Source organism: Notamacropus eugenii, chromosome 3 (genome assembly GCF_028372415.1).
Source record: "Notamacropus eugenii isolate mMacEug1 chromosome 3, mMacEug1.pri_v2, whole genome shotgun sequence".
NCBI lineage: Eukaryota > Metazoa > Chordata > Mammalia > Diprotodontia > Macropodidae > Notamacropus > Notamacropus eugenii.
This window is the reverse complement of record NC_092874.1, coordinates 297,903,068-297,917,476: the sequence shown is the minus strand read 5'-3', so window position 1 is coordinate 297,917,476 and position 14,409 is coordinate 297,903,068.

Sequence of the window (14,409 nt, the reverse complement as noted above, 5' to 3'; positions counted from 1 at the left end):
TGTTATCTTCCATTTGTTCATTCTTTTGGTTTTGTTTTGTGATTTCTTGGTTTCTCATAAAGTCATTAGCCTCCATCTGTTCCATTCTAATTTTGAAAGAACTATTTTCTTCAGTGAGCTTTTGGACATCCTTTTCCATTTGACTGATTCTGCTTTTTCAAGCATTCTTCTCCTCATTGGCTTTTTGAACGTCTTTTGCCAACTGAGTTAGGCTATTTTTAAAGGTGTTATTTTCTTCAGCATCTTTTTGGGTCTCTTTTAGCAAGGTGTTGACCTGCTTTTCCTGTTTTTCTTGCATCTCTCTCATTTCTCTTCCCAGTTTTCCCTCCACCTCTCTAACTTGATTTTCAAAATCCTTTTTGAGCTCTTCCATGGCCTCAGCCCATTGAATGTTGATTTTGGATGTTTGGGATACAGAAGCCTTGACTTCTATGTCTTTCCCTGATGGTAAGCCTCGTTCTTCCTCATCTGAAAGGATGGGAAGAGATGTCTGTTCACCAAGAAAGTAACCTTCTCTGGTCTTATCTTTTTTTCCATTTTTTGGGCATTTTCCCAACCAGTTACTTGACTCTTGGGTCCTTTGTCAAGAGTAGGGTATACTTTGAGAATCTGTGAGATCTCAGTTGCTCCAAGGTGGCACGATCAAGCATGTGCTGCTCTGGACGCAGAAAGGGATTTTTATGTCCAGAATCTTAGCAATTACCTCTCCACAGCCACCTAGCCTCCAGTTCCATCAAGTCAGCACTGGGGGCTGATTTTCAGATAAGCTGTATGGGCAGGTGTAACGGGACGAGTTAGAGCCAACCCCTATCCATTTCAGGACGCCACACTGAGAGCCTGCCTAGATAACCTAGGGGCTTGTCAGTAGGGGTGGAACTAGATGGATTTCAGGAGGAAGGGTCTCGTCTTTGTTTGCAACGTGGCAGTTCTTTGTCCTGGCTCCGGATGTCCAGTGGAGAAGACACCCATATAAGGAAAGGTGATAGGTGATAGGTTCAATGTGAAAGGTGATAGCTGATAGGTTCAACGTAAGGCTTAGGAATGTTTTACATAAAGACTACATATGCATGTGAATGAGATGAAATACACGGAGTCTTCACCACCTTTGTCTCCCGCCCCATTTCATTACTCACGAGATCAAGGCCTCTTGCTGGACAAGAGCCTTGGGTCGCGGTCAGGGGTTCCCGTAAATGGTCTAGGGGACCCCAACAGGCAGGGCCGCCATTCAGTGTGAGACAAAGACCAGCTAGGCCAGGTCCTCCACCCAGGGCTGAGGTAAGACTCAGCTCTTCAGTGCCCCCAGGGGTTTTTACGCTGTATGGGCTGCTGTGCACCCTCTGTGGCTGCTGCCTGCTGCTGGAGCTATAGGAAGGCCCTGCTCCCTTCCTGGCCAACTGAATAAACCACATCACAGATCTTTGGCGCCTGTGGTTTGAGGGATCTGAGAACCTGCTGCTGCAACTGGAGATTCCACAACTGGAAATTCCACTCCTGAGGTGTCCTCCTTCCAGAGTCTCATCATGTTGCTCCACGTCACATCAGGCGGGCAAGGCCAGGCTGGGCTCCACGCTCCGCTCAGCGTCCAGCATAAACGATGTTTCTGTGGGCCTTTCAGGTCACCGTCGGCTGAAAATCTCCTCCACTCTGTTGTTCTCCACTTGTGCTGCTCCATGATTTGTTGAGAGTCCCTCTCTACAGGTATTTTGTGGGCTGTGTGGGGAGACCCTACATAAGTGTGTTTTTCTAGTCCCCCATCTTGGCTCCGCCCCCCCACTCATGCGTTTTCATATTAACGAAAATCCATCTCTGGTCTCCCTTATCTATGGGAAAAAAAACCCTTATAATAAATATATACAATTCAAATTCCTGCAATTAAATTTTTTTCAATTCTTCTAACTCTTCCTGAAAGAAGTATTTCTGCTACATAGATGACTGAACTCTTTCCTTTCCTAATCCTAGGTTACACTTCGCAATGTCTTTTTTGCCATTTTCTCTGCCCACCTTTGCACTGAAATCACCAAATATCAAGGTGTATATTGACTTCATCTGGAGAAATCTACCGTTTTTTTTCATAGAATTTCTTGACCTCATCTTTTGCTCTGATGTTGACTCCAAAGCTCCAAGGAGGTTTTGGGAGCTGCTGTATTTGTGTTTGGCTAATGAGATCTGTAAAGTAAGTAGGCTGAATCACCTGAGTCACTTCTTGTTTGTTAGATCCAATGATATCAATCCTTTTCTTGATTTCTCAAAGAGCCTGTGAGCCATCCTTCCATTTCCTGATTTCTGTGGCTTCATTTATAGCAAAAATGTCAATATTGATACACATGCTATCCTCCAATGGAATGCTGAATAGGAATCAATGGAGAAGGATCTCACATTTAAGGAAGTGCAGTTCAACTGAAGTTCAAACTATACCCAAAGGACTATACAACTGTGTTATATGTACCCTTTGACCCAGCAATACCACTACTAGGTCTGTATTTGTGACAGCAAAGTATTGGAAATTGAAGGGATGCTCATCGATTGGGAAATGGCTGAACAAGCTGGGGTGTATGAATGGAGTGGAATACTACTGTGCTATGAGAGTGATGAGTAGGCTGATTTCAGAAAAACCTGGAAAGGCTCACATGAACTCATGCTGAGTGAAGTGAGCAGAACTACGAGAACATTGTACACAGTAACAGCCACTTTGTGTGATAAGTAACTTTGATAGACTTCGTTCTTCTGAGAAGTACAAGGCTCTAAGACAATTCCAAAAGACTTCTTGGAAGAAATGACATCGACCTCCAGACAAAGAACTGTGAAGTCTGACTGCAGATTTAAGAGCACTATTTTTCTCTGTTTTTCTTTCTCGTTTTTCCCTTTTCTTCTGATTCTTCTTTCACAACATGACTAATGTGGAAACGCGCGTAATATGATTGTCCACATATAGCCTGTATCAGAGCGTTTTCTGTCTTGGGGAAAGGGAAGGGGAGACGAAAGGAGAAAATGATTCTGGAACTCAAAACCTTATAAAAGTGAATGCTGAAAAGAAGTATTTTTTTAAATAGAAAAGAAAATGAGGTTCAAAGCTGCAATTTCATAGCCACCTTCTGCTTCCTTTTCTGACACTGTCTGTTATCACTGGAGTCCTGCAAGAGGGATGCCCACAAATTTTGTCTTTTTGTTTTAGGAATTGCCATGGCCAAAAGTCACCACCTGGTGGCGAGCCCATAGCTAAGACTGCTCAGGATCCTCATGCTCCTATCTCAGCAGCCTCCTCTTGTCCGATGCCTTCCCTGCCCCAGTTGTCAGGGTTCTCGCCATCCTCATACTGACTCATTCATGTACACGGAACAGAAGAGACGCTCTCTGAGGACAGAGGCCACTTCACTGCTCTTTCTGTATCTCAGTCCCTACAATGTAGCAAGAACTTCTCAGATTATACAGAGCTGAATGGACTTACCACCTCCACACTGATCTGGGGCTTCCATTCCCCATTATCCATTGTGGTGTCCGATCCTTCCTATCCCAAAGATCATTCTCCTCAAAAGAGAAAATAGAAGTAAAGGAGAAGATTGTATCAGCTCATTTATGCCAATCCCTTCCTTGTACTTTCTCTTACCTGCAACATAGCTTGCTTGCAATGCACTCGCACGCACGCACACACACACACACACACACACACACACACGCAGAAATTTACACTTGAATCTAAAATATTGAAGCGAGTTAGACCTAATTATGGGAAATCGAATGATTCCAACCATTCTCAAGTTATTTCCATTTTTTTAAGAGCTGGAGTGGGAGGATAAGAAGGTAGTGTAATCGGCACCCAAATAAAGGATGTTGAGAAATAAAACAGATATTAAGGTACTTGTGGAATTCACACACGAGGTTTACGTGGACCCACTCCCCGCGCGCGCCCCCGCCCCAGCTTGCCCCCGCGCCCCATTGTCCGCCCGCCCCACGTTCGCCCCGCGTTCCCCCAATGTTCCTCCCGCGTGTCCACGGTAGCGGCCGACGCGGACGCGATCGCGGCTGGCGGGCGGGGGAGGGTCGGAGCCGTTTCTGCAGGTACCTTCTCTGCATGTACCCGGGCGGGTCAGGGCCGGGAGAGGAGGGGGCGGGGGAGGGGCCAGGGCTCGGGCACGGTGCCCTCCTCTGTGCCAGGACACGGCCGCCCCCCCAAACCTGGGCACAGAGGCGGCCCCTCCCCTTGTCTGCCCCCCAAACCTGGGCACAGCTCTCCCGCCAGAGTTGCCCCTGGTGCAGCTGCCTCTGGTTCATCCCCTAACCTCTCCCCCAAATCCCCAGCATCCAGGGATGTCGGTAACTGAGTTGGGTCCCTCGGTGCCAGGCCTGCTTGCCCCCTTGCTTCCTCTCCCCACAAACAACCCCAAAATGGAGTTGCCCAGGCCCGGACTCACTTCCCAGTGCCAAGGCCTGGCATGCCTTTCCACCTCCCTCTGGGCCAAAGTTGTGTTGATTTTCCCAGTGAGTGTGTGCATACACGTGTCTGTGTGACTTGTGTGTATTTGGAGAGGGTGGGAGAGCTGGCAACAGTCCCGTGCCCAGACCTGATGCACCCTGTCCCCTGGCCCCAGATGCCCCCCTTGGCTGGCCAGACTGGGACTCATCACCCACTCTTTGCCTGGTCTTGGCCAGGCTCATCCTCCCAGTGCCAGAGGCCAGCTGCCCTCCAGCTTACCCTCTAACGTGGGGCATCCCCAGCCCGGGGATGATCCTCCCAGGATGAAGGCCCTGCTGCCCCTGGCTCACTGGGTGACCCTGCCAGAGCATCATGGCCCCCTTCCTAGTTCCTCCCTGAAGGAAATCCTCTCAGGCCACTGGCCACTTCCCTCCACTTCCCCTGAACTTTGCAGAGCTGAACCAAACTCAGACTCCCGGCACGTGCAAGTGATCCCTTTTCTTTGGGTTAGCAGCTCCTGAAAAGGACTGTGGAGGGTGTTGTGGGTCATCGCTGGGCAAATGAGAGAAGGCCAGGCTGCTCCACGCTGGAGCTATTGAAAAGTGTCAATGTTTGTGGTTGAAACCTTACCAATCCCCCAGGCCCTTTCTGGGCAGCCTGGAAGAGTCTTTCCATCTCTGGCCCTGCAAATTCTGTTCACAGTCTGGGCAGATCCTGTGTGCTCACCAGCCTGAGCCAACAGGAGTCCATCCCTGTGGGTCAGTGACTGCCAGAGCAAGACAGTAGGTGGCCTTCAGATGAAAGTCACTTGGCTGGGGAGGCATGTGAAGGTTCAAGGCAGGGGGATGGTAGCATCTTGGCCTGACAGTCCCCAGGAGACTGTGGGAGACTAGTGAGATTGTGGGTAAAATCAGCTCTCATTTGCACATAACAGGATGGAGTGGGGTGAGTCAGGATAAAGCAGAGGGATGTAGGGGGCAGGTGCCCCAGGTTCTAACACCACCCTGGCCCTGCTGGTGACCATGTGATGGCAGATGAGGCAGTATCTTTCTAAACTGGGCTTTTATCCTCTCACATGAAAACAAAGGACTCTTCTTGATGAGCGCCACCTTATTGGGGGCCAGTACTGTGACTGCCTCTGAAATCTCCAAGGGCCCTTTCAATACTAATATTCTATGGTTGTAGGTCAGCATAGGAAGTAGTAGCAGAGAGAGAGTTCTGCCTTTACTGGGCCTGCAACGATGCCTTGTGCTGTTCAAAACATGGGGGTTTTTTGAGGGGGGGAGGGCAGAGCAGGGATTAGATTATGATGACAGAGGGTAGGGTTGGCTTTTCCCTTTGACTGTAGAATTCAGAATAGTCAAGAGCTTAGATTCTCTGTCTTTATGATACTGGAATGCTGAAGATAAGGCTACCTGGCAGACCGGGGGCTTTCCTTGGCAATTTGGGGGGTGCCCATACAGCCTTTTCAGGCCTCCCCTGGGATGTGGTTAGGTTTGTATCCACAACAGCCTGACTACTAGCTGTACTGCTTTGTTTGAGGCCTCGGGCAAAGACTCCACCCAAGCATGGGGGAGGGAGGGTGAGAGCTGATGCTGATGCCCGAGTGGGTGGGCATTCAAAGACTCCAGTGGGGCAGACTTGATTACCATGTGGGGGTGGAAGCTAGCAAGGGACATCAGGCCAGCTGTCTGCCTTGGCTGCTGCCGATTTCCCTCTTCCTGTCCTTGCCAAGTGGGCACCCCATCTTCAGAGAAGCTCACGGGTCGACCAAATGGGCTTCCTTAGCCAGGGAGACATGTGGTTTCTTGCTTTTTAGGACAAGTCTAGTAGGAACTCTCCCTGCTATCCAAACCAGGCCTTCTTGTTCTCCCAACTGGCAGAGACATCCATTGGGGTCTCTGTCCCACGACCCAAGCAAGCATCTTGGAAATGAAAGCAGTAACCCCCAGAATACAGCTTCTGGCAAAGGTCACAGGCCCTCCAAAATCAAGGTTGGGTATATTAGAGATGGTTTTATAGCATGGATAGACTAGGAAACCAAGCTGAGATCCCCTACAACCTGGTCTCGTCTGTAATCTGAGTTAGGGGTGGTCTAATTCATGTTCATGACATCCATGTCTCCTAAGGCTGGGACAGCCTCCCTTTTGTATCAGCCCTCTGTCACTGAAACTTTGCTTGTGCAATCCTTGACAATTCAGAAATCCCTGAGGAGGCAGTGAGGTTGGAGCTGAGGGAGCTGGGGGACAGGAAGGCCCAGGGCCTGCTTTGGAGGCTCTTCCTCCAAAGAGGTATGGGGACCCCTGGAGAATTTACCACTTGTCTGTTTACTCATTTGTAAAATGAGTTCAATAATCCAGTTGTCCATTGAGGGCTCTTACTAAAGAAACACATGACCTAAGGGGTGGGGTTAGTATCTGATGGTTAGCTTGGACCCCATCCACCCTCCAGAATGATCACAGAACTGGGTGCTGTTGGGGATGAGGGGAAACAAAGACATGGAAGGGAAAGCAGGCCTTTCCCTCAGAGTTAACAACTATGGCGAGAAGGAAATTGTGTGTGTGCGAAGCGACCTGAGAACAATCCCAAGGCAAGTGTCAAAACCCCAGATTCAGTAAAGACACCAAGGGAGACATTCCAAATGGAGGCTGGAGAGAGAGTGGGGCAGCGCTTCACCAGGGAAGCCACCTGCAAGAAGATGTCACGGCCAGCTCAGGCACAAAGCTGGCAGGCTTGGCCCTGGTGAGCAGCCACCCTCAGGGTCTGGGAGACACTTCAGAAACTCTTTAGGAAAGCGCCTCTCTGTCCCAGTGCAGCCAGCTTTCCTTTTGGAGGAATCCATCCCTCCCCTTCAACGTCTCCCCCATCAGGCTCTTCTCAGGGGGTCCCAGAAAATCACACCTAGTCAGTCAGTAAGCACAGCTTCTCATTACTTTTTGCTTCTTCCAGGAATTTCTAGCACTTCTAGAGTGAGATTTTGATGATGTCTCGACGCAGTCAGCGCCTGAGCCATCGTTACCATGTTGATGATGATGGAGGCAGCAGCAGCAGCAGCAGTGGAGGAAGTTCCCTGGTGGCTGGTCAGCACACTGCCTTCAAGGACAGTCCCTTAAGGTAAGCCACTCCACAGCGACCCTAGGTCATCTTCCAGATCACAACCACTCAGGGCAGCCAAGGGCCTGGCCAGCTTCCATGTGCACCTTTCTTTCCTGCCCCCATCTTTGGTGGAAACATCACTCTAGTGCTTTCTTTCCCCACAAATGCGAGAATTTCCTGTCCCCAGCACCGTCTCTTCCCCTTCTACCCCAACCTGGGCTGCTGCTGCCTTCACTCTCTGAGAACAGGAACTAGGGAGGGGTGACTTTGAGCATTGAGAGGGCCAGAAACTGAGGCTTAAAGCTGGGCAGGGAACAACCATCATGTGGCCCAGTACCCACGGTTTCTGGGGTGAGCTGCAGGGCCTAGCAAGAGCATAGGAAGCCATGGGGGTGATGGACCTGTGGGGGAGGAGACAGGTTCAGGTGGCTTTAGCTCCTCTTGTACCTCATCATGGTGGTTCCATTTGGAAAGAGGCCCTGCCTGGCCCATGGGAGCTGGGGATTTGTTCCAATGTTATAAAGGATTCATCTGTTGAAGGAATAAGAACAGAAGAGGGCTTTGGGGATCATTTCTTTTCATCCTAGAAGCTCCTTGAAAGTCTCTTCCTCCTCCAGGCCTTTCTCCCCCTGTTTTTCTCCTGCTTCATCTCCTTCACCCTCTTTCCTTTGCTCTTCATGCTTGGCGCCCCCCAGGACTCTGAAGAGGAAATCTGGCAGTGTGAAACGCCTCTCACCAGCCCCTCACCTGGGCCCTGCTTCCAATCCTCACACTACCTACTACAGTGAATCAGTGGTCAGCGAGTCCTACGTCAGGGGCCCCCGGGTCGCCTCGGTGGACAAAAGCTCCATCCTACAAGATCAGCTGAACAGCGATGTCTACTGGAGTGAACGTGGTGAGCTCTGGCCAGAGCTTGACAAACCCGAGGGCTTGGGCTGGGGAGAAGGAAGGGAGCTCCTCCCTGTCTTCTAAAGATTCCTAAGGAGGCTAGTGTCTGTTGGGAGTTACCTTACTCCTCCAGGTTGGCTCATCTCCCTGGATCCTCCCAGGTGGGAGATCCTTCCATTCTCCTGAAGCCCCTCAGTCCCACAGATGGCACTTTTCCAGATCTGGGTGACAATAACCGTGCCTCCTAAGGCAGAAGGCCACCTGGTTTTGTGCAGCCAATGAGCTAAAAATCATCTTTACATGTTTCAGTAAAGTTCCATTACACTTAAAAACATAAAAAGTGTTCTTACCTCATACAGAAATAGGAAGGGGGCCGGATTTTGCCCTTGTGCAGAACTCCATTCCTGCCCTAAACCACATGGGGGGGGCTTCTGGGTTCAGACCCCCAAAGGGGTGGGAAGTCTGAATTCTGAAAAGTTCTGCCAGGTGTTCCACCTCTGGCAGCTGCTGTTGCTGGAAGCCTGAAGCTCCCTGCTTATCAGGCACCTCCATGCTCTGTGCAGGTGGGGACTTGGTGAGGAGGAGGAGAGGCCTGGGAGGTGCTGAGAAGAGTAAGATCAATGGACTGAATGAGGGCAAAGTCACCTATGATATCTATGGATCTTCCTCAGGATACTCCTCGGAGGATGACTCTGCAGGTAGGCAGCACTTCCTGCCTACTGGAACTCCATCCCCTGGACGCTGCCCCGTGTACTTTGAAGGGTGCCCCATCCAGGGGGGATGGGGAGAACATAGATTTCAGATAAAAGGATAGAGAACTCTGCAGTCTGGCTCCAGGTGGGGGTTTGGAGGTTGGGAGGGCCCAAGCCTCAGCATGGTAATGGGGATGCCTGAGGCCCACTTGTGTCTCCTTCTGGGTGGCTCCTCATGTCTTCACTTTCCTGCAGGGCACACACTTATGGACCAGCCTGGCTCAGCATCCTCATTAAGGAATGCTGCCTCCCAAGTTGGCGCTTTCTTGTGGGTGGCCATCACTTTTCCAGGTGGGTTCTGGGAGTGGGTGGGCACACTGCCCAGGGCAGTCCCTGCTGTGGGCCCATAAGAGCTTCCTCATTCCTACGCTGGGGCACACCAGGCCTGGGTGCTAACCCTAGGACAGTGTGTGGAGACAGGCTTTTATGGCAGGATCCCCAGGCACAGCTAGAAAGCCTTGGGAGATTCAAGGAGCAGCTGCAGAGTGGGCAGGCTGGGAGCAAGCTAACTCTGGGATAAGAGGGCGAAGCCTTTGAACCCCTCTGCTGGGACTTTTACAGGTTGGCTCTTTGGCCTGTTCTACTGGTGGCTGGGCACTACCTGCTACCGCCTGACCACAGCTGCCTCCCTGCTGGACGTCTTTGTCTTAACCAGGTCAGTGAGGCCTCCCTGGGCTCTGCCAGAACCAAAGAACCCATGCTTGAAAAAGCTTCACCACCCTTGAGCTCAGTTCAGCTTTTGAGACTTTTGTGCCATGAATCTTATGACAGAAGGTCAGGTCAGGGTCAGGGGTGTGCTGGAATCAGCTGGAACCAGCTTGAACCTGCTCCTGAGTGTCAGCTACCAGTCAGGGCTCCTCTGGGTATCTAGACTGAAGAAGAAGATGGGACAAGTTGTGTGTGCCTTCACCTCCTTCAGAACTGCTTGTTAACCCTTCCAGCACATGCCAATCCCCATGAGCACAGGTGCTGCTCTATTCCTGAGTATCTTGGAGGAGCTGTCCCCTCAGTAGTTCCTGCCTCTCATCTCCACTGACTCTGGTGGCTTCACCTTGGCCAGTTGGAAAGTCCTGAGCTCCCAGGGGTTGTAGTCTCTTCCCAGTCCTTCGGGTAGCCAGGCCATCCTTACAGTTTCTCTGTGGGGGGTCATGTCCAGGTTTCCAGGCAGCCTCCAGGGCTGTGTCCAGGAGCCTGTAGAGCAGGGGTAGGGAACCTGCGCTCTCCAGGCCACATGTAGCCTTCTAGGTCCTGGGGTGCAACCTTTGGACTGAGGCCAAGTTTTACAGAACAAATCCTTTTCTTAAGGAGATTTGTTCTTGGAAGTCTAGATTCAGTCAAAGGGCCACCCTTGAGGACCTCAAGTGCCACATGTGATCTCCAGGCTGCAGGTTCCCTATCTAGCTCTGGATTCTTGGGGCCACAGGCTAGGCCCAGGGAGACTAGCCAACCTTGTCAGGGCTTACTCCTTCCAAGTCCCAATTTGACAAGCACTGAAATGATTTAGCCAAAAGAAGCCTGCCCAATTCACTAGCATATAAGCACATTCCTGAGAGCCCTGGGAGGGAGATGCCTTCCACCAGCCCTGTCACCTTTCATAACAACATTCACACATTTGACCAAGGTCAAATTTTCTCCTTCCACTTGACCTCGAGGGCTGTCCATAAAAGCCCAGAGCTCCCCATCGTAGCTGTCCCAGGGGAGGGTCGCACAGGAATCTGGTGGGGAAGACCAGGCACTAATGTCTCCTCCTTCATCCCCATGAAATCCAGGAGCTTTTCAACTCTGAAGAAGTTGTTTCTGCTTCTCTTGATGCTGTTGCTTCTGGCTTCGCTGGCTTACGGTGAGCCTTGCTGAGTCCCCAGGGCACCCTGCCAGCCCAGACAGACAAGGGCTTGGGGGCAGGGCTGCTGAACGCAAGTCTGGAAGACAGAGCTTTGAAGGGGAGCCTTTAGCCTTTAGGGGAAAAGGGACCCAGGCCTTGTATGGGAAAGTTCTTGTGCCTGAAATGGGATAGACGGCCTGTGTCTCCTCCTCTTGATCCAATCCCACAAGCCTTTCTTGTGCATCTTCTGTATGCAGGCCTCCCAGACTCATGCTGCATGCCTACTATGACAGTGCTGGCTTTACATGGGTGTTTGATCTGCCCCCTCAGTGGTCACTGTCAAGGCACTTGAGGGTGGGGGAACTGGTAGAAGAGCTGAGTCCACAATGAATGGGTTAGCTGGGCAGGACACAGCCAATGCCAGCTCTGGAGGCCTTTGCCCCTTCTCACTGGGGAGAATGGACAGGGTGGTCCTCCCTGGATGGTCCCAAAAGAGCTGTACTCTGTTCAGGAACCATGACATCACTTACCCCCTACTATGAGATGAAGCCCAGCTTGGGAATGGTGACACTACAAGCTGTCAGTTACCAGGACCTCTATTCAGCTGGCATCTCCTGAAAGCACTCTGATCCTCCAGAAGAGACAGGGCTGTATGTGGACCAGGCTTGGGACCAGGAGGCAGGACTTCTCCATGTCCTCTCCCCAGCTGCTTCTTGTCCCTCATTTTTCTCATAATCCAAAAGTGTGTAATGACTCCTGAAAGGATCATGAGAGATGCCTTTCCTGAAGGGTCTTGCCTTCCAGATCATGGGGCCCATAATGCATGCACCTTCCTTGGGCCAGGGTCTGAGCCCATGTGGATGTGACACTGCCAGACACAGTCCAGGTGTAGGTCCTCATCCTGGACATGTTTCCCTTCTGGTGCCTCAGCCTCTGCCTTCATTAGCCTTTCCTCCCATGTGCTAGGTGCTTGGTATTTTTACCCCTATGGACTACAGACATTCCACCCTGCTATGCTGTCCTGGTGGGCAGCAAAGGGCAGCAACAGGAGAGAGGAGGTGTGGGAAGCAGGAGAATCCACCCCATATTTCCAGGTGAGTGCCTGGGTGAGTGCCAGGAACACTTTGTGCAGGACAGGCAGACAGTCTGCTCACAACCAAGTCTGTTCCAATCAACCCCAGAATCACTCAGTCCACTACCATTTCTTAAGTGTGGCCTACTGTGTGTCAGGCACTGTGCTAAGGGATGGGAATTCAAAGAAAGAATTCAAACCCAAACAAACAAGCCCACAGTCCCTGCCCTGAAGGAGTCCCCGAGTCATGAGGAAACAACTAGGTACAATGGAGATCTACCAGGACAGATGGGAGTGAAGCAGTAGAGGGAGTTGGCTATGCTGTTTCTTCTATGGCAGCCATACAGACTATTACCATACCATCTTTGAAGACAGTTCTGGCCTGGCAGGATCTTCCAGGTGGTGTCCTCTCCTAGCGCTGTCTTTGAAACAGCTCTGCAGCACTATGAGGCATCAGAGGAGGGGGAAGCAGGATTAGCCAGAGGAAGCTGCTTTTGTTTCCATTTTGTAATGAACAAAAGTCTGTTTTATTTCCCTTCTCCCTCTCCCACCCATTCAGAAAAATGAAAAGCAAACCACTTGTAACAAATGTGCAGAGTTAAGCAAACCAGTCCCTTTTTGGCCATGTCTAAAAGATCTATGTCTCCTTCTGCCTCCTGAGGCCATCTCTCCGTCAGAAGTTGGGTCATTTTCCAGAAAAGTACTTGGTCACTGCATCGATCAGAGTTCTAAAGTCTTTCAAAGTTGCTTCTTTGTGGTTCTTCTCACTCTGCTCTGCACCAGTTCATACAAAGTCTTCTCAGGTTTCTCTCAATACCACCTATTTCATTGTTTCTTAGAGCACGGTTGTATTCAATCCTTACACCATAATTTATTCAGCTCTTGCCCAGTTCGGGGGCAAGCCAGTAGTTTCCATTTCTTTGTCTTTGCTGTTTGGGTGCCAAGTGTGTGTCATGCAGAAGATAGGTCATTCATCTCAGTGGTGACAGTCTCTTCTTAATGGTCTGTGCTGTGGGGCAAGAGATGAGAATATAAATCCAGGCTATAATGAAGCCTTCATTTAGTAACCTCGATTTATCCATGGATTTCCATCTCCAAACTCATCAATCTTTGCACCAGGGCCACTCACAAGCAGCATTAGGAGACTCTCTCACCTTGGATATGCAGATCCCTGGGGAGCCAGGGTCAGAAAACCTGGGCTCAAGTTTGAGCTTTGCCACTTGCTAGCTTTGGGACCTGGGGCAGTTCAATGCCAACCTCTCAAGACTCAGCCTCCCGCGTTCCCCCGCTGCCTTCAACTGAAATCATAGTTGCCTCCCCCAAAAGGCCTTCCCTAACACCTTGTCACACAGTGAAGTGATTCTGGAGGGGGGGGGTCTCCAGAAATTGGTAGCAGAGCCCAGACTATCAGAGTTGATCAAGCTGGGAAGACTTGAAGGCTGTGTGCAGATCCTGGTGTCTGCCCACCAGAAGCTTGGCCACCAGGTGATTGGATTTGGGGAGTCATGATGACTTGGGAAGCAGATAAAAAGACCAAACAACCTTTGCCTTCTGCAGCCACCTTCTGTTTGTGGACAGAGGTCAGGGGACCTCAGAGAAGGACAAAGAGTACTTGGTCTCCCTCAGTCCTCACACAGTCCAACCACAGTCTAAGTGGTTGACATTATTCCAGTGTAATCTGAGGGGTGACATGGAGTGGTGGGATAAAGGACATGGCTCTAGAAACAGCAACAGATGAGGTGCTGGATGTCAGATGCACAATGAGGTCCACGATTTTGGACACAGCCAGTGTCAGAATTTGATTTGTCTGACTTCTCATGTCAGCTGCAAGGAGTTTTTTTTTCAGATGTGGGGGGGAAAACAATCAGTGGAATGATCACTCACAGGCAGAAGAATTTGGAGGAGGCAAATCAGCCTCAAGGATTAGATTTCATCACATTTTTAAAGGCAACTAAAAAACCCCATAGTTGCTATTCCAAATGAGCATAAGGCAACAGAGGGCAAAGGAAGTCCAGGAGGAAGCTGAGAAGATCATTTTGTCCTTGTGACCCCAACACTCGGCATAGCCTGTTACACTTAGTGGGAGTGTATGAGTGTTTGTTGGCTGTCATTGTACTAAGTCCACAAAACAACGTGCAAGGGAAGAAGACACAACTATTATTTGTCAGTAAGAAAGTCCCCAGGCACAGGATACATGATCAGCACCAAAAGATGTCACAACGAAACCAAAGGACCATCTTCACGGAATGAGAAATGCTGGTTACACGAATCATTTCAGCATCAAGGACCAGATCAGTGACTGGGCCCCACAAAGGTCAAAATCGAGCAAGTTAGAAGAAAGGGGGACAAAAGGGGAAAAAACATACCG